Source organism: Malaya genurostris, chromosome 2, assembly GCF_030247185.1.
Source record: "Malaya genurostris strain Urasoe2022 chromosome 2, Malgen_1.1, whole genome shotgun sequence".
NCBI classification, from domain to species: domain Eukaryota; kingdom Metazoa; phylum Arthropoda; class Insecta; order Diptera; family Culicidae; genus Malaya; species Malaya genurostris.
The window spans coordinates 53,295,011-53,316,433 of NC_080571.1; the positions used below are offsets into that span (position 1 = coordinate 53,295,011).

The window sequence follows — 21,423 nt, forward strand, 5'->3', positions numbered from 1 at the left end:
AAAACTAAATGGTTGTCACTTCTGGTTCTAAAGATATAATAGTATAAGTGACGTAACCGATTAACCGCACATTGCTCAGTGGCTGAATTTTCTCGCAGATAACTAAACGAATTTCGATAAACTTGTTTGAAAGCTAACAATGTCAATCAATTTAGGAAGGGTTATGGCGAATGTTTCCGGTTCGAGAGATATAATGTCATATGTGACATAACCCATTGTTTTTCAATGCAAAAAAATGCAAGACTTAGACTCGTTTGAAATTTACTATTAGGTTATTTGATAAGCTTACAATACTAATGACCGTGGATAGAATCTAACAAATGTTTTAATGAGGTGAATTAAGAAGAGTTTTTCAAATTAGCACCACTCTTCTCATACAAAAAGGCAACGCAAATGTCATGCGTTTGATTTGAGAAACTGTGAGTTTGAGTTTGAGTTTGATATTGAGTTTGAGTTTGAGTTTGAGTTTGAGTTTGAGTTTGAGTTTGAGTTTGAGTTTGAGTTTGAGTTTGAGTTTGAGTTTGAGTTTGAGTTTGAGTTTGAGATTGAGTTTAAGTTTGAGTTTGAGTTTGAGTTTGAGTTTGAGTTTGAGTTTGAGTTTGAGTTTGAGTTTGAGTTTGAGTTTGAGTTTGAGTTTGAGTTTGAGTTTGAGTTTGAGTTTGAGTTTGAGTTTGAGTTTGAGTTTGAGTTTGAGTTTGAGTTTGAGTTTGAGTTCGAGTTCGAGTTCGAGTTCGAGTTCGAGTTCGAGTTCGAGTTCGAGTTCGAGTTTGAGTTTGAGTTTGAGTTTGAGTTTGAGTTTGGGTTTGAGTTTGAGTTTGAGTTTGAGTTTGAGTTTGAGTTTGAGTTTGAGTTTGAGTTTGAGTTTGAGTTTGAGTTTGAGTTTGAGTTTGAGTTTGAGTTTGAGTTTGAGTTTGAGTTTGAGTTTGAGTTTGAGTTTGAGTTTGAGTTTGAGTTTGAGTTTGAGTTTGAGTTTGAGTTTGAGTTTGAGTTTGAGTTTGAGTTTGAGTTTGAGTTTGAGTTTGAGTTTGAGTTTGAGTTTGAGTTTGAGTTTGAGTTTGAGTTTGAGTTTGAGTTTGAGTTTGAGTTTGAGTTTGAGTTTGAGTTTGAGTTTGAGTTTGAGTTTGAGTTTGAGTTTGAGTTTGAGTTTGAGTTTGAGTTTGAGTTTGAGTTTGAGTTTGAGTTTGAGTTTGAGTTTAAGTTTGAGTTTGAGTTTGAGTTTGGGTTTGAGTTTGAGTTTGAGTTTGAGTTTGAGTTTGAGTTTGAGTTTGAGTTTGAGTTTGAGTTTGAGTTTGAGTTTGAGTTTGAGTTTGAGTTTGAGTTTGAGTTTGAGTTTGAGTTTGAGTTTGAGTTTGAGTTTGAGTTTGAGTTTGAGTTTGAGTTTGAATTTGAGTTTGAGTTTGAGTTTGAGTTTGAGTTTGAGTTTGAGTTTGAGTTTGAGTTTGAGTTTGAGTTTGAGTTTGAGTTTGAGTTTGAGTTTGAGTTTGAGTTTGAGTTTGAGTTTGAGTTTGAGTTTGAGTTTGAGTTTGAGTTTGAGTTTGAGTTTGAGTTTGAGTTTGAGTTTGAGTTTGAGTTTGAGTTTGAGTTTGAGTTTGAGTTTGAGTTTGAGTTTGAGTTTGAGTTTGAGTTTGAGTTTGAGTTTGAGTTTGAGTTTGAGTTTGAGTTTGAGTTTGAGTTTGAGTTTGAGTTTGAGTTTGAGTTTGAGTTTGAGTTTGAGTTTGAGTTTGAGTTTGAGTTTGAGTTTGAGTTTGAGTTTGAGTTTGAGTTTGGGTTTGAGTTTGAGTTTGAGTTTGAGTTTGGGTTTGAGTTTGAGTTTGAGTTTGAGTTTGAGTTTGAGTTTGAGTTTGAGTTTGAGTTTGAGTTTGAGTTTGAGTTTGAGTTTGAGTTAGAGTTTGAGTTTGAGTTTGAGTTTGAGTTTGAGTTTGAGTTTGAGTTTGAGTTTGAGTTTGAGTTTGAGTTTGAGTTTGAGTTTGAGTTTGAGTTTGAGTTTGAGTTTGAGTTTGAGTTTGAGTTTGAGTTTGAGTTTGAGTTTGAGTTTGAGTTTGAGTTTGAGTTTGAGTTTGAGTTTGAGTTTGAGTTTGAGTTTGAGTTTGAGTTTGAGTTTGAGTTTGAATTTGAGTTTGGGTTTGAGTTTGAGTTTGAGTTTGAGTTTGAGTTTGAGTTTGAGTTTGAGTTTGAGTTTGAGTTCGAGTTCGAGTTAGAGAAACGATTCTCACAAACTCACATTCAAATGAAACTTCTAGTCCCATAGGCTGCTATTGAATTTTATCCCGATCCGACTTTCGGTTTCGTTATTACAGGTCACTCACTTTTCTCAGAAATGTTTGAACCGAGTTTCACAAACTAAGATTCAAACGAAAGGTCTTATGGCCCCAAAGCCTGCTATTGAATGTCATCTTTATTCAACTTCCGGTTCCGGAGTTAGGAGGTAAATTGAACAAATTTATGAGAAAATCTGCACTCAATTTTCTCGGATATTTCTTAACTGGTTTTCACGATGATGCAAATAAAAGGTCTTCAAATTTTTGAAAATGTCGTCGTAAAATGACTTTCGGTTCCGGTATAAAAGCGCAATAAATGAAAAAGAATTCAATTTTATGAATATTCGTTCATAAGTGGTGCACATTTGTATAAAACTTACTTGTAAATTCATCTAATTGGCAGAATTTTCTCAGAGATGGCAGAACCGAGTTTACAAACTCATAATTAATGGAAAAGTTTTATGATCCGATAGACTGCTATTGAATTTTATCCCGATCCGACTTCCAGTTCCAGAATTACAGGGTGATATACACAAAAACATGGAAAGAAATGGTCTCTCATTTTTCTCAATGATGGCTGAACCGATTTTCACAAACTTCGATTCAAATGAATGGCCTTCTAGTCCCATAGCCTCCTATTGAATTCGTATTTATCAAAATTTCTGTTCCGGAATTACGAGGTAATACGTGCAAATTTAAGACAGAATCTGCGCTCTCAACCGATTTTCACAAATTATATTGCAATTAAAGGTCTTGCAATTATTTGAAAAGTTCTCGAGAAGTCGAGATGAAAGTTTTCAATTTTATGAGCACAAGTGATGGCAAAACGTGATGCAAATTTGTATGAAACTTAGTGGTAAATTCATCTAGTTGATCTTTATATTTGGTGGATATATAAACCTACTTTGGGAGGTTTTCGGTTCCGAAAGCACCGCCAATAGTGAAGGAAAATTCCAAATCCGGAAACCATTGCGATTCCTCAGCAAAGTTTAAACCGATTTTCAATACTCATGATTCGAATAAAAAAGCTTAAAATATACTTTGCAATTTCATCCAGATCCGACTTCCGGTTCAGAAATTGTAAGGCGATGAATGTCAAAACTTTCAAACCGTCATACTAAATGACGATGTAAACCCGTTATGCATCGATACGTGCGTGTACGGGAGAAAAAAGACTTAAAACATTTTCAAAACTCAACCGAATTCATCAGCTGTGATTACTAATGGTTATACTGATAATAATAACAAAATAAAAATCTAATCACAAAGCATGTTTCATTGTGCTGCTTGAAAAGTGCATTTACCGTGAATTTCATAACAGGAGCACAGGTTTTCGTTTGGTTTTATGTTTATATAATTGACTCAAACGAATGAATGCATGAGATATAAACTAACTGTTTTAATTTGTCTCTATAATGAACATTTGAATGGAACAGTTTTTTCGCTGAACTTATTATATATTGGTCTAAATGTCTAATCATCATAAAATTTACGACACAGATAAGTACGAAATTTTAAAAGCAAATTTTATAACCATTCAAACTTGTAGGCCAGGCTACTTGGCAGCCGCAAACACTTTTAACGACTGTGATGGTCTCCGAGTTCCGGATCTGGAAATAGATTGTCAAAAGCTCCATCGGAGCATCTATCGATTTCCAATGAAATGTTAATGGGAAAGGTGTATTAAACCAGTTTTTGTCACAAAAACCTCTGCTACAAATACCTTGCCTGTTCTGTTATTTGAAAAGTTTTGAAAAGTTAACGTCAGACAAAAGTTTTGTGAGAACTACTTCATTAGAGACCTGAAAAGTTGAGCTTCTCGAGCACAGGAAAATGTACTTATTTTGGACATACAAAGAATGATTTCATGCTGCTTCTAATATCATATGTTTTCAATCTTTAAATCGATTTATTTTAAATAGAAGATTCCGTACAATAGGAAGAAAGAAAAATGTATCTTGATAAAGTTGGTAGAAGCACTGAACCTCATACCACCGTCATCATCATCATCATTGATGCCTATTTTGCTTTCCTTGAAGGGAGATGGGATCATCTCTTCGGATCAGTTTTTCATCACCATGCAAGCGAAATCGAAAAATATATCCAACTGTTTATCATTTCTTGATATATCTTTTCACCCTGCTTACCTACAAATGCTCACACACATACAGACATTCACACTTCCGCTGCTCTCTTTCTATCAGGTTGAAGAGTCCCAATGCCTCGGGTCGAAAAGAACTTAAATTTTTCAACTTATTTGATTGCTCGGTATTTTTTCCCGACTGTTCGTGAAAAAGAAAAAGTTAAAAAAAAGTTGGATATGATTGGATTACTGATGGGAAAAGCGCCTCTCGAGAAAAGCAAACACGCTTCCACACACACGCTCACTCACACACACACACTTACTCCCATCCATATTCGAGCAAAGCAGATGATAATTTAATTTCATTTCGTTTCGATTTTGTTTTCCGGCACGGGCGGGTGGGAAGTTTCGCCTGCAAGGAGTAAGTTTTGCTGAATTATGCATACGAATTTTTATTTTCTTCTCAGCTCGAACGAATTTCATTACCCGCGGCCCGGTGGGCTGACATAATTAGGATTTGGATGTTGCGATGTGAAAAGTATTTGTTTTGGAATTATGTTTTCGACTTTCCGTTTTTTTTTGTCTGGTCGATTGTTTGGCATTAATGACTGGGGAAGTTGCTGCTTCGAATTGGAAATGATGAATGAATTAAATGTGCGCAAATTCGACGTCGATTGACAGGCACGAGCTCATTAAGGATTCATACTTGATTTGTTGTTTAATTTGGGAAAGTTCTTTTTGTAATATTCCAAAGCGAAATGGTGCCTATATCAAATATTATAAACAGCAAAGGAGCCAGCTTTTTCAAGTACCATTTCTCAGTTTTGAATATTTTTTTCACTTTTTCCGTTAGGGAGTGGATAAAATGACGAGCTTAGTTTCAAATACCTTATTTTATCTTATCCTATCTTATCTTACGGCTTTATAACCCGGCTCTTTATTTATGTTCCATTCCCAATCACTTTCCTAGTCGTTTTTAGCTTTCGCTTAAAATATCTAGATCTAGCGAAATCGAAGTCGATTTTATTGGATGAGAGGCTTGTCGACTAAGTGTCACCCTTATTTTCACTGTTCGTTAAAGTGCCCATCGACTACATTGGGAGCTAACAAAATCTGACCAAAATTAAACCGAATGTTTGTATGTTTTTTTTTTGTTTCGAATCTACAGGTTTTACCCTTAAGGTCATTTGCGTCTTCGGGCCAGAATTGCTTTCTGATCCGACGTACGGAGTTGAGAATCGAACGCAGGTGGGCTGCGTGAAGGGCATCGCTACTTACCCATCTCGTTCAACCCGTCCCTATGTTTGTATGCTTTGTCGAGAACTTGAATGCGTTTTTTCAAACAATCTATTTTTCTATTTGAGTCCAGAGTTCGTAGTCCCATTTGCAAGGAAAGCTCAAGATTTTTGGCCGCAGCTGCAAATCGTTTGCTGAATATGAGAAGATTGTTTCAAATTCTTCAACAAGGATAAATTTATATCTGAAGGGAACTACTTTTCGAGTAAATTTTTTCTCGAAAAGCTACACAAAGACAATATCGCTTGTTTTTAGCGTTCATCAGTATGCATTCCGGGGTCTTGTCGTGAACCTTTCAATATATTTTCCAAACTCGTATTTTGGTCATTCGGTTCAGTTTCAGTATACGGTTTGGCTGCTTGGTGGTACTTCCAGAAAGATGATCTTCGTATCGAGGGATCTTCCGGTAGGTGCTTCAATTGGAATTGTATTTTATTGAGGTTTCTCAGTTTTTGAGTCGGATAGTAGAATTTATCTTCGTCTTTCAGCTTCAATCTGTAAAAAATGCTTAGGCCCCTACGAATCGTAACTTTTACACAGTGTAAAATTACTCATATAACCTACTGTCAAAACACCACTAGAATGCATTACTAGAAGTGCTGTTAAATAATATTCATGCGTCTAGATAATCTATAAGTCGAGTTACAACTCGACACTGCTTATGTACCATGCTCTTTTCACCATCCTAGAGTTGAATTCTGCGGATTCATAGCTCTATCAAAATACTATATTGTTCCGATTATATTACTGAAAGCACCAGATTGTGTAGATTTTATGAATCTGGTGTAAAATCCTGAACAAAACGGAATATCGAAAGTCTTGTAATATTCGACATGTGAAGACAGAAACCTATACGTGACTACAAAGGGTATGTGTGATTTTCCGAGAACCTACAAACACAGGAGATGTCGAAGTTTGTCAGAAAAAATTTTCAAGCGATATGCACTTGCGGAAAGCGGAATACACTGAGGTCTTTTTTTATGCGGTCTTTTTTTTATGTGGTTTTTTACGCGACTTTTTTATGCGAATTTTCAGAGCAATGCGGTTTTTTTTTAAGAGAAGTTTCAGAGTTATGCGGTTTTTTTATGCGAATTTTCATAGTTATGCGGTTTCCCTTCTGCGGTTTTTCTTATGCGAAGTTTCAGAGTTATGCGTTTTTTTTATGCGTAGTTTCAGAGTTATGCGGTTTTTTATGCGGTTTTTTTATACGGTACGTAAATTCGCATAAAAAAAGACTTCAGTGTACACCATCCTTTACCGCAAGCGCCATACATGAATAGGTGTATTTAGAAGAGTGTATCCAAAAGCGACTTCTTCCTTTCCTGAAAGCTCACAACGGTTCGACGTTCTTCTGGATGGGTTCGGCATCTCTTGGTTTTATAGTCCCATACAACGTTCCTGAATTTCATTTGGACCGACTCCCGGTTTCAGAATTACAGGATGATATGCACCAAAAATATGAAAATTACGTCACTCACTTTTCTCGGAGAAGGCTGAACCGATTTTCACAAGCTTAGATTCAAATGAAAAGCCTTATGGTCCCATACGAAATTCCTCGATTTTCATTTAGAACCGACTTCTGGTTCCGGAATTGCAAAGTGATATGCTCCAAAAAAAGTGAAAATTCCAGTTCCGGTAATACAGGGTAATATGCACCAAGAGAGAGAAAAGAATGTCGCTCACTTTTCCCAGAGATGGCTTCTCTGATTTTCATAAATTTAAATTCAAAATAAATGATTTGTAATCTCTTACAATGTCCCCAAATTTGGTTGGAATCCGACTTTCCGGTTCCGGAATTACAGGGTGATAGGCAACAAAAAATGAAAATAATGTCAGAAGCTTGTTTCGATGATTACTTAACCGATTTCTACCATCTTTAATTGAACTGAGAGGTTTACTTATACAGGGTCCGGCACTCGAAGTGTAACCAACTTCAGACCGCTCGCGCAGCTGACGCACGGGCATCAGCTCTCTAGAAATTTGCTAAATGACAGTTCGGAGTTGTATTGTTTACAAGCGCAAGAAAGCATTTTGCCAAAAGTGAACGCGAAAAAAAAATCTTGACTTGAGAGAGCGAAGGAGTTGCTTCGTTTGGCCGAAAGCGGTCAATTTCCGAACATTGTATTTTCTGACGAGAAAATTTTTCCAATTGAGCAATTCGTAAACTCTCAAAACGATAGGGTTTACTTGACCGACCGTTCATACGAGAATTTGAGTCATCGATTGGTCACCAGGTGGCAGCACCCGCATCAGATAATGGTTTGGGCCGCTGTAACCGCAGATGGGCGCTCTCCAATCGTTTTCATCGAGCCTGGCGTCAAGGTAAATGCGACATATTATCGGGAAAGTATTCTGGAGGTTGCTTTGAAGCCGTGGGCAGACAAACATTTCGGTGGCAGACCATGGACGTTTCAGCAGGACTCGGCACCGTCTCACAAAGCTCGAGTGAACCAAGAATGGCTGAAAAACAACGTTCCGAACTTCATCACGTCCACACAATGGCTCTCGAATTCACCAGATGCGAATCCAATGGATTATTCTCTTTGGGCCATTTTAGAGAGCAAAGTCCGAACTAAAAGATACACCAGTCTCGAGGCGCTGAAAAAAGTTATTGTCCGCGAGTGGGCCTAAATAACTGCAAGTCACATTCGGCCAAACGAAGCAACTCCTTCGCTCTCTCAAGTCATCAAGTCAAGGCAAAAGGTGGTCATATCGAGCAAAAGTGAATTGATTCTGAATTTTGTATTATTTTTACACATTTTGTACTTTGAATTAAGTAAAAGTAATTTTCCAAACTGAATTTATGGCCTTTTTAATTGGTTACATTTCGAGTGCCGGACCCTGTAGCATAAGAATATTTCGATGTATGAACTGTTTTTAGTTATACTGGACTCGTTATTTATTAAAAACCGCCATGTTAATCGAAGATGCATAAATTTTTGGAAATTCTTTTAAATTGGGCTTAAAACTGTTTCAGTTCATATTATCTGATGGTTTATTGATACGAATTCTACTATACCGGTACCAAGTTTTCGTTTTCGGAAATAGTGGTCTAAATCTTTAAAATGGAGTTCACTTCGTGTGGTCGAATCGAATCTCACTAACTAAAATTTAAATGTAGTATTCAAATGAAGTATTATTAAGCAATCGTAGTTCTCAAAACTTTTTGGTTTTGTAGTATTTTGATCAATCATGCTTAATAATATGAGAAAGGTATCAATACATAACTAGGTGGATTAAAATAGGTATGTTCTGCTCTAATTTACAATTTAATGCTATATTTTACACACGCTTTACCGAAAAGTCTAAGTTTGTGAAGATCGGTTAAATAATCTTGGAGAAAAATGAGCGAAATCCATTATACCGTTTAAAGTTAGATTATGACAATTTTGTGCATTCGTTATGAGAGATTTGTGAATACTATTAAATCTGGAATTTAGATCTTTGCTAATTGTATGCTTAATATGATATTATTTTTGTTTATCTTTTACGTTTGATAGTTTTATGATGGATGATTTGAGCGTAAGCTTGCGGTTGGGTGGTCCAGAGATTTAGATTTGTCTCCTGCTTTCTCTATATATATGAATGAAAGTAATTCAGGGGTTATTACCGAAATGAAACAGTACTTGTAATTCAATGCTACTCTATAAATAAAAATGTTGATTTTTTTGTAATTACTGTGAAATTCGATTTTAGAGTACGTGAAGAATATTCCCGGTGCTTTCGGAACCGGAAGCCGGGGACTAGTATAGCCAAAGACAATTTACTTGGCCGTCAACTGACAAGGCTCATCGATTGGAAATGATTTGAGCCCTGTTTTGAAATATGTTTTCGTGTTTCGCATCACCGCATCATGATCTTTCTTTTGAACCTCTGATAAAAGTGAGGAAACAGTATGGCATTGAAATTTTACCCAGTAATTTCGGAGCCGTAAGTCGGATCCAAATGAAATTCAGAAACTTTGTGTGGAACTATAAGACCTTTCATTTTAATTTAAGATCATGAGAATCAGTTCAGCCGATAAAAATGAGTGCAGGACAATGTTACATACATACACACATACACGCATACATACGCATACATACTCATACATACACACACATATATACATACAGGAATTTTGCGTATTCGACGAACTGAGTCGAATGGTATATGACACTCGACCCCTTCGATGGTACTCGGCCATATGTATTAATTTTAATGACAACCTAAGAGAGAGCGGATCATTTCGCCGAAAGTCATTTCGGCAAAAGGGTCATTTACCCGAAAGGGTGATTTCGCCGACAGGGTAATTTCGAATAGCAAATGGCCAAACAGAAAAAGTCTTATTATCCCATAGCCTACTATAGAATTTTATTTTGATCCGATTTCCGGTTTCGGAGTTACTGGGTGAAAATATGTGAGAATGGATAAACCAAATCTGTACTTAATTTTCTCGGAAACGCCTTTACCGATTTCCACAAGCTAAGAATCAAATAAAAGGTTTTAAAGTTTTTTTTTTAATTTCTAGAATTTTTAATCCGAGTCCGACTGCTTCGGAACTAAAGCACGATAAGTGGAAAATGTTCAGTTTCATGAGCATTTCTTTCACAAACTATTTTCACAAATACGTACAAATTCCATAAAACTGACTGAGAAATTCTTCTTCTTCCAAGAAATTATCAGGTGTACAACTTTGCTTCCGCCGTTTTCCGATAGGTGGCTGTACCGGCTGAGGCTGGTTTATGTGCCCATTTCTCGCAATTTGCGGGAAGTTTTACTTTTCGGTTACAATTCGAAAAAAATGCAGCTGAAGCGCATCGAATGCTCTCAGAAACTTACGATGATGCTGCTCTGAGTAAAAGAACGTGTCGGGAGTGGTTTGAACGTTTTGAAAATGGCGATGTCGAAGACAAACATGGTGGCGGAAGAGAAAGATGAACAAATAGAAGCATTGATTGATGAAGATTCGTGCCAAACCCAAGAAGAGCTTGCCGAATCGTTGGGAGTGAGTCAGCAAGCCATTTCAAAACGTCTCAAGGCTCTGTCTAATCGTAACCGGTGATCAAAAGTGGGTTCGATACGATAATCCTAAACGCAGAAAATCATGGGGAAAGCCCGGGCATGCTACTTCGTCGAAGGTAAAACCGAATATTCACGGCGCCAAGGTTATGATTTGTATTTGGTGGGATCAGCTCGGTGTGATTTACTACGAGCTCTTAAAACCGGGTGAAACCATCACAGGAGATCGCTACCGAACGCAACCGATGCTTCTTAGTCGCGCGCTAAAAGAAAAACGGCCACAATATCAAGAGCGACATGACAAAGTCATCCTCCAACACGAAAATGCTCGGCCTCACGTCGCAAAAGTGGTCAAAAAGTACCTTGAAACGCTGAAATGGGAAGTCTTGCCCCACCCGTCGTATTCCCCAGATGTCGCCCCTTCTGACTTCCACCTATTCCGTTCGATGGCACACGGGCTGGCAGATCAACATTTTCAATCCTTCAAAGAGTTGGAAAATGGATTGCTTCATGGAGAGCATCAAAAGAGGACTCCTTTTTTGAACCGGGATCCGAAAATGGCCGGAATGAAAGGACAAAATTGTAGCTAGCGACGGACAATACTTTGAATAATACATCTGTAAGCACTTTTTCGCAATAAATCCTTTAATTTTAGAAAATAAGGCGGAAACAAAGTTGAATGTAGCTTTGCAAGTCATTGTAAGAGATGATTCGTCACCCGAGATATTTCTAAGCGAACTATTAGATTATTCCTGTTCAGGAATCTGCACGGAAAGACCGAAATCAGCATTTTGGCGAAAAAAATAGTTTCTCGATTTTCTGATTTTAGTTAGTTATTTATTGAAACAACTAAAAAAATCTTACTTTTGCTAATTTAGATTTTTTATTTCTGATTCCCTTAATAATAATAAAATATTTATTGAAATGGCTATTTTTTTTAGTTGAATTCAACAATTCAACGTGCTGTCATTTCTTAGCTAAGGCACACTTCATTTCCATTCAACTAATTTTTTAGTTGAATTAGAGAATTAAAACGTTGTTTTCAACCAACATAAATGTCTGAATTGGGTTCTGCAATTTTCAGCTATGTGGCGCACTGTCACCGAAAAAAAACGTTAACACCGTAATGACACTACTACCGAAAAATATTTCAGTCGCGGTAGTCTTTTCTATATTGGCAGGTGTAAATACGATGTTGTATTGGAGAAAAAGACATAAGCGAAACATAACCTTCTTATTGAAAATTTTTCTTCTAAATCGCTGCTTTCTTCATTCGATTTCGCGAATTCGACTCTCTCACTGAAAACTTTGAGCACTCGGAAAACAAAAACCGAATACAAGTAGTACACCGGACGGCGTAGCCCGGAATGTTAGAAGATACAAAATACATCATTTGACGTGTACAATTAGAGTGCAACATTCGAAACTCACTTCACTGTTCCGCGCAAAAACATTATTTCGCACAAACGCTTCAAATGCGCACAAATTCTGAATAAATACACTTTTCACTAAGAGTTTACGTCATTTTTACAAATCGAATCAGAAATTTATATATGGATATATCGTAACACATACGAAAAACATCAAAACAATTTGCAAGCAGTTTCAACAAGACTGTCCTTTTTAGCTTTTTAATGGATTGTTTTGCTTTGACACTTTTCATGGATTTTTGGCTAATAAACTTGTTAATTAAACCAATTTCATTTTTGTGTTCTTTGTGCTTTCCTTCAGTAATGATGGTGATAGATAAATAGAAACAAATTTTTTGATTTTAATAACAAATTAGTTGTCAATGAGAATTTCATGTTGGATTGAAATATTGCTGGTTTGTGTCCATGATATTCGCCAACTAAACACATTCTCTAAAAATAAGAGTTTTTTTCAGCACAGTAAATTCTCAATTTTAACTAATTTCATAGTTATTTTGGAAATTTTGTTGCTAAAATCAACAAATTCAAAAACAGTAATACGAATTAGGCACAGAGCTAATTTCGGTCGTTCCGTGTGTTTAAAATTTTCAAGTCTTGATCTAGATTTATCGCCCTGTACTCGGTATGTGATTTGTTTATTGCACTATTATGAGTCAACACATTTCTGTATGTCGACAGACCTGCTTGATACTTAGTTCGATGTGATGTTGTAGACGATATTTCCTGGATGGTGAAGTTGGAGTTACGCTTGTAACAGATGGCCACTACTTTTGCGACATTCGGCTTTTGATTCCCTTCCGATCTGGACTCCGACTACTTTTATTGCATCAGTAACAGTTAATTTGGTTCGACAATTTCGACAACTTTGCAAGTGAGTAGTATGGTTTTTCGCGATGCACAAGCAAAATATTGGCAGGTCGCTACTCTTGCTTCCATAGTCGAGAATCAACGTCAAATAGTAAGCTTTATGCTTGTTGAATTTGAATTCGACATAACGTACTTAACAAATTTGTACTTTAATTTGAATAAAGTCAGAATGCAATCGCAACGACAATCAATCAATTTTCTAGTGGAGAAAAAAATGCTAAACTTTCATTAAAATCTGAGAGAGTGCTACCGACTCTGAACACGATTTAGCGTGAAATTCCATTGTGGCCATTTTCGCTCCGGTGTCTTGTACAACATTTTTTTTGTAGCATTTGTCATCTTTCGACTATTGAAAAAAATGGTAAAAATGTATGGCAAAGTTGCCTTTTACTTTGTTTGAGTTGACGCAGAATTTGTCAGGAGTAAACACTAACAACATTTTGAAACTGAAAACAATTAAGCTTAAGTTTCTGAAATTGTCGCCTTTTACGACACGCTAACAAAAGTCTAGTTGCAAAGTTTGTTTGCCTTCCTAGGCCTCACGAAAACTAATAGACACTATCAATGTCCCAGTGAGTCCCAGATTGTGTCTGATAGGAAGCTCGGATGATTTGAAATTTTCATCAATACTATGAGCCAAAATACCACAAATCAGCACATTTCGCAACGTTCCGAGCGTAATGCTTCTCCTGCTCTTCCCGAAATTCCCCAAACATCTTCGCATAAATAACAAATTCATAGGCGAATAACTAACGAGCTATTATTCTCATAAAATATTCATGTTTAACGTATCCATTCCATTTCAATGGGTTATCTCGTGCTGCCACTATTTATATCCTTGTGAATATGTATTATAATCCCATGTGATTTCGTTCGGCATAAATTGCCTTCGTAATCCGTACGGACCTTCGCTGCAAATACTATAACATACACCGATCTGACCACCCGATCCTGATAATCAGAAAACCAACCAGCCAACGAGCCGAATATGTGTGAATAAAGATAACAATTTCACGCCCAAGAAAAGGGAAAAAAATGGCATTAGCATAAATATGTGCTCCACATTTTTGCTCGAGTCAATTTCCTTCTGGGATGTTTTGTTAGGCAGTTTTTTTTTTCTTATTTCGCCGCACCCAAATTCCATCCGAAGGGAAGACATCGATCTGCTGGACAACGAGCCCCGCTCCCTCCATCGCATCCCAAAGTGAACCAAAGACGGCAACAGTTTGTATCGCTTTAATTTTACTCGCATTTGCACTTTATGAATCTGCTTTCCTGCATAAGTCGCCGAAAATCTTCGACCATTTATCCCATGCCGGCTGAAGGTAAACAAACAACACGAACAAAAAAAAAACATCCTCCGAGGTCGTAAAATAAAACGAAACATCCACCTACCGGTCGATATTTATATGCGTGTATCGAATAACCAACCGACGTTCTTCGACTTGTGGAGGGTTCCAGCCTTCGAATATCCGGTCGAAGGTCCTCCCCCTCCACTCTCCACGTAACCGGAGTGACATGATTGTTGTTGCTCTTTGGTGTGACACGGAGAGGATCCATTTATGTGCGTAAAGGCCGAAACAATTTATCTTTGTTCCTCCCGGCGGGAGGTCTTGTGTCAAGTGTCACTTCCTGAATCTTGAGTGGTACTCTTAGGCGGAATTTGCTGAACACCGAACACGAAACTTCTTCTTCTTCTACTGGACATTAAGGTCTTTTTATTGCGTCGATTTGCTACCGGGCCAGCAGCAGCCGTGTCAGTTCCGGGATCTGTCGGTGTCTGTCTGTCTCTCTCGGGACAAAAGGGCAAAGTCATTACATCACCCAGTTAGGTCATAAACAAATGAAGGGATCAGGAAAATTATGACGAGAATAATTGGTAGCAAGGTGTTTATTTCACCGGGGACTGAAACTGGGTGTTGGGTATGATAACGTGTATTAATTTGAGAATTTCCACTATAATTGCAATTGAAGCCATAGTATTTTCGTTCTAATGGAATCCTAATCCAAACATTTCCCAATGTAATTTGCAAACATTTCGCAGTGAAATGTGCACATAAATTTGCTTCCAATTTTGCGGAATAAAACCGAAAAATGCCACATTATCCGAAACAGAAGCGCAACACACAGTTTTTCCTATAAGCTGCCGTATAAAAAAAGCCACTCGATGTGTGAGTAATTGCTTTCGTTCGCTTTTCAACCGGTTGCTGGTTGGAATGGTGAAAGGTAATATTGACTCGTGTGGTGTGGCGTGGCGTTGATCGAGCAGAACAGAGAGAGAGAGAGAGAGAAATAAAGAAAGAAAAAAAATTAAATCCCCTACCCCCGAACGATGGGTGGGGATGAAGAAAAACAACCACCGCCGCTGCTCGGAAAAGCAATGTGTTTTCACGAGTGTACACAATTGTTGTTTCGAACAACGGCGACGGTTCATAAAACGGTAAAGCCGGCACCACCACCACATTCATTATTCAGTGAATGCAAACTCCAAAATACGCATGTAATTAATATTCAAAATGAGTCATCAGTTGCGGTCGGTGCGGAACCGACGGGGAGGCAAAAACGGGAGCACGAATCGATTGTTATTGTGGTCGAGTTTTTGCGAGCTTGCTGACGAGTAGGTGAAATAAATGTATAAACATTTCGAACAACAACCTGCCTGCCATTCAGTTGCGGTGCCGGTTGATTGACAAATTGGGGTTTGCTTTGTGTGGCCACTGTTTAGTTCATTTGACTCGGCATTGATGTATGATTGATGTCGTCCGAACAAAAGGGTTCGCCATTTTCTTTGTAAAATGGAATACTGATACATCTGTACGGATCGAAATTATCTTGAATTATTAGCTGGGTTTGATTGTTTAAGTTTACTATTAAGACAATCTTAAATTTTCGTGAAAAGATTTTCATACGAACATGAAAATTTTCCTGATTCCGAAAAAGGCGAATGGTTAATTTCACGGACAAAACCGGTTCAACGTTAATGCTAGAAAAACTCTCGCGTTTACTTCACACCTCTGAATATTAGTTTATTGGTTGTGTAAATTTAGGTACATTACAACCGTTAAAACGGTTCCCTTATAAAGTACGAAATCAAATATTATAAAACACAAGGGAATCAAAAAAAAATAGAAGCTGTTTATAGTTGGCGGTGATGCTGTAGGTTGACGAGTTCAAAAAGCTTTTCGATGATTGCCATTAATGCCCGTCATCGTTTTTCCGACAGCAACCATTGTCCGTGAATGTGATACTGATACACTGAATCCTCAATTTACACGCAAAGTTGGGGGTGCGGTAATTAAAATTCGCCATAGGACCATCTAAGTATATTCTGAGACTACGGAAATCCGTGAGAGATATTCCAATATCGAAGAACTACTTGAAATATTATCCTTATAGACTGCACTGTGCCACATATTGTTAGAGCTACAAATTGCTTACTTGTCTATCTTGCCTACACAGTTCGAAAAATTCTTGTGATTTTACATCTTATCAGATGCACATAAATGGAGCGTCATATTTCACACAAATTTATATTCAAGAACATGTAAAATTGTGTGATTTGAAAATTACATGGCTTTAAAACGAAAGAAATAAAAATCAAAAGATCGGCATCAACAACGCGACTTGAATCGAAAAACATTAGATCACAAAGCACACCAGTTAGTCGACTGAGCCACAGAGGCACATATCTGCTTGGCTGGTAAATCGTGCATATAAATTCATACAGTCTCACTTGCTAGCCTAGTGCAGATTACACTCGAGGCCAGTAAATTTCTGCACGAATGGAATAGTGTGGCATTTGAGAAGTTAAGTAGTTATGAATTGTATCGTTTGAAGAATTATGTCACCTGTAAAATTCATAATTTCTTTCTGTATATTTTTAGTTGTTCCAGGTATGTTCTCAGTAGTCCAAAATTTTCAGTGCAAACTTGACTTAAGATCTACAGTAGAAATCTGCAGCATTTGAATAATTTTTCAGTGTTGTTCATAGTCATGCAGTTACATATCGCTTACTTGTCCATTCTGATCTGTTTCAGGAATAGCTTTAGTCATCCAAGAACTTCAGTGGATCGCGAGTATGGAGCGTGAAGATTAGGTTTTTTAAATGTATTGTTTTTTTTGGTTTATTCAACGCAATTGAAAACTCGTGGTATTTGTTCACAGTGCTTTCAAACCCAAGTTTCAGTGTTGGTTTTCGTTCTTTTTACAGCGTGTATGAAATTGAATATATCACGCTGTGTGCATCGTTCGTGAAGTTGCGTTGTGTTTTCTTCTTCCAGTACCTTGCGGAACCGGAAGTCGGATCAAGATGAAAATTTGTAGCAGCTTTGGAGACAATATGAAGTTTAATTTAAATCAAGCTTTGTGAAAATCGGTTCAAGGATAGCTGAGAATTCTATTTTTAGAGTTTTTGTTCACTTCTTTCGGTTATTCCGGAACAAGAAACGGAAAACCAGCAGTATTAATTTATGTTTATATGCCTACAAACTAATATCAGCTGTACAATTTTGCTTCAGCCGTTTTTTCCAAAATTAAAAATTTTGTTGCGAAAAAGTGCTTACAGATGTATTATTCAAAGTATTGTCCGTCGCTAGCTACAACTTTTTCCTTTCATTCCGGCAATTTTCGGATCCCGGATCGAAAAAAGGAGACCTCTTTTGACGCTATCCATGAAGCAATCCATTTTTCCAACTCTTCGAAAGACTGAAAATGTTGATCTGCCAGGCCGTGTGCCATCGAACGGAATAGGTGGAAGTCAGAAGGGGGGAATACGGCGGGTGGGGCAAGACTTCCCATTTCAGCGTTTCCAGGTACTTTTTGACCACTTTTGCGAAGTGAGGCCGAGCATTGTCGTGTTGGAGGATGACTTTGTCATGTCGTTCTTGATAATGTGGCCGCTTTTCTTTTACCCGGTTTTAAGAGCTCGTAGTAATTCACACCGAGCTGATTCCACCAAATACAAATCATAACCTTGGCGCCGTGAATATTCGGTTTTGCCTTCGACGAAGTAGCATGCCCGGGCTTTCCCCATGACTTTCTGCGTTTAGGATTATCGTATCGAACCCACTTTTCATCACCGGTTACGATTCGATGTAAAAACCCCTTACGATTTTGTCTTTGAAGCAGTTGCTCACACGCACTCGGTGTCCCTCGGTTTCAACTCGTACGGCACCCAATATCCTTCTTTCTGGATCATGCCCAGGGCCTTGAAACGTTTTGAAATAGTTTGCTGACTCACTCCCAACGATTCGGCAAGCTCTTTTTAGGTTTGGCACGAATCTTCATCAAACAATGCTTCTAGTTGTTCATCTTTGAAGGTTTTTTTCTCTTCCACCACCATGTTTGTCTTCGACATCGAAATCACCATTTTTAAAACGTTGAAACCACTCCCGACACGTTCTTTTACTCAGAGCAGTATCATCGTAAGTTTCTGAGAGCATTCAATGCGCCTCAGCTGTATTTTTTTCGAATTGTAACCGAAAAGTAAAACTTCCCGCAAATGGCAAAAGTTGGGCACATAAACAGACATTTTCGAGCGTGAATAATACAAAAACAAGAACAACTGTCACTGAAACAGCGATGACAATTCGTTAGGCACTGTACACACTCCCTTTAAAGGCATTATCATCTATGTAAATTGATATTTTTAAGGGAAAATATCTTTTCTAACTAAAATTTTTTCTTACACAGAACTAATACTTTTTTGCAAATATCGGGCAGCTAGTGAAATATCTTCACAAATTGAGTTTCATTTAACACTTGTTTAGTGCAGTTCTCGAAAAAAACTGTAAAAAAATGTGTTTGGACAAGCAAAATATTTTGTTGGTATGGAATATAACTAATCCTGATAACCTTGGGACAAAGTTTTATCAAAATCCTAAGAATCTTGGGTCAAAATTTTATCAAAATCAAAATGCTATATAATTTAAATATGTGATAAATTTTTGAAATCGAATTTTTCCAGCGTATGGCTCGATTACGAATTATTTCAGTATTTTTGTTCAAAAATTTGTCTGATTTTATTAAGAGCACTGGTACAAAATTTTGGATTTGTCCTTTCTAGACAATATTTATTTGAGTTTGGCCCTTTTCGAAAAATAGTCTAGATTTAATTTGAAAATCCACCTGGTCATATACCAGGCCTTTCTCATATTACTTATATTTTCAAAAACATCACTAGAGATTCTGTCAAGATGTTTTCTTTCAAACTTGAATAAAATCAAAAACTTACTTTGGGTAGAAACTACCATAACCTTTTCAATATGTAAACAGTTATGTCAAATTAATATAGTTTATGTGGCAACCCTGCACACTGAACAAAGCACGCTGTGTGCTGGGCGGTGGTGTTTTCTTTTTCCTTACCAGCACGTACCGATGCTTACCTGTTTTGCATTATTTTGTATGACAGTTTGAAAGTTTTGACATTTATCGCCCTATAATTTCTGGAATGGTAGTTGAACCAGGATGGATTTGCACAATAGCTTTTATGACACTGAGAGCTTTAATTTGAATCATGATTCGTGAAAATCGGTTCAATGGTTGCTGAGAAATCGAAGTAAGTTCCGATATTTAGAGCCTTGCTTCACTATTACTGGTGCTTTTGGAAGCGAAAACTGGGGACTAACAGTCCCAAAGTAGATTTATAGATTCCCTAACTAACAAGTTATGCCAACTAGATGAATGTACCAGTTAGTTCTATATAAATTTGCACCTCGTTTCCCCAACACTTTTTAATAAAAACTCAAAAAATTAATTTTTTTTCACTTATCGTGCTGTAATACCAGAAATGAATGTCGAACCTGGATCAACTTTTCGGGAACTTTGTAAAGAGTTTCAAAACCTTTTCTTTGCATCTTAGTTTGTAAAAATCGTGTTAGAAATTTCCGAGAAAATTGAGTGCGCATTTTTTCATAGATTTGCACATATTGCCTTGTAACTCCGAAACCGAAAGTCGGATAAAGATAAAACCCCAAAAGCGATCTTTGGGACTATAAGACCTTTCGGGTGACATTATTTTTTCACATACACACAGACATACATGCATATATACACACACATCCATACACAGACATTTGGTGATCTCGACGAACTGAGTCAAAGACCCGTATTTTCTTCAAAATATATATTTTTTTAAAACTTTTGAAGCACTCGTCCGACTCTGCTAATTTTTGGATATGTTGTCAAAAATTACCTTCAGTTTTCAGGAAATATATGAGAACATTGTAAAGGTGAAGTTTTGTATTTGAAAAAGTCAATTGTATAACTTTTTCACGATTTTCATGATTTGCGACCAATGGACGCTGTATCATTTTTTTCTGAAAGCTGAAACATTTTTACATAACATATTCAGAAATTGGCGAAGCAAGTTTTTTTGCTTTTGAGTTTGAATTTTTTGAAAATTTCTAGTTTTCGTGTTTTTTTTTCGATTTTCTTTGAAAAAGACGTTTTTGGTAAATTTATAACTTTTTTACCACTCGACCGATTTCGCGAATTTGTGGATATTTTTGTGGATATTTTCTTCAACAAAGTTGTAGTTTTGTGTTTTAGAACGTCATTTGAATACCTCTTTAGCGGTTTTCATGGAAGGTTTTCGAATGGGCACTATGTAGTTTTATATTTTTCTCTGAAATCTTTTTACATAACATATCCAAAAATTTGTGATGTGTTTTTTTGCTTGTTTTTGAGATACAATTTTTTGAAAATTTCGAATCTTTGTTGTTTGTGACCATGCGCCTCCAATTATTTATGATGATTATAACATCAACACATTCGTACCTATTTTAGACTATAAAATGGGCTATTTAAAACAAACTTCGATTATTTGTTAGTTTTGCTACAGTTATTTATTATTTTTAATACATTTTTGTTATTAGAATGTTCTGCTTCCGAGAACGTGAATCGTTTCATAATGAAAAGGCTCTCATTATTTGGCTTAAAACAACGATATGATTGGGTTCCAAAAGTGGGACGTGACAAGGGATTTTTTAGTAAGCAGAAAGTTTCTCGCATCTGAACTGTTATCTTCTATCAGAAGAGTCGAACGTAGGCATCTTATCAATGCAAATCATCCAAGTTTCTTATATTTCTGAAAAATAAAGGTAAAGGTTATCATTTATTATCCGAATCGGCAATAAGTACCGATCATTTTTCCGTAATTTATCTTCACCTCCTTGCCTCTCCTTGAGTACTATGATTTTATCTCTAGTTTGATATCGTTTAAAATTTAAAAAAATAGGGTAGCAGAAATTTAATGTCTGCTTAGTGGTTTATGTTGAACTGCTGAGTGGCATAACAGTTCAAAATAAACTGCTTTTCACTGACAAGTTGAAGATGAAACATAAAATGTATTTTTGAAAAAGAGTGTCTTTCTGAATTTTATTTTTTCAGTTAATCTTTTAATTATTTAAAAGTATTCGATTCATTTTTCAGTGTCTACTCTTTAAGAGTGTTCAACCGATTTCCATCTTCCATCTTCGAAACCATTTAG

At 36.8% G+C, this 21,423-nt stretch overlaps 1 protein-coding gene across 2 annotated transcripts in view; it reads left to right on the forward strand.

The window, feature by feature from the left end:
* LOC131431176 (hemicentin-1-like) overlaps nucleotides 1–21,423 on the forward strand; it is a 400,232-nt gene that overhangs the window by 38,481 nt on the left and 340,328 nt on the right. The window lies entirely within an intron of this gene.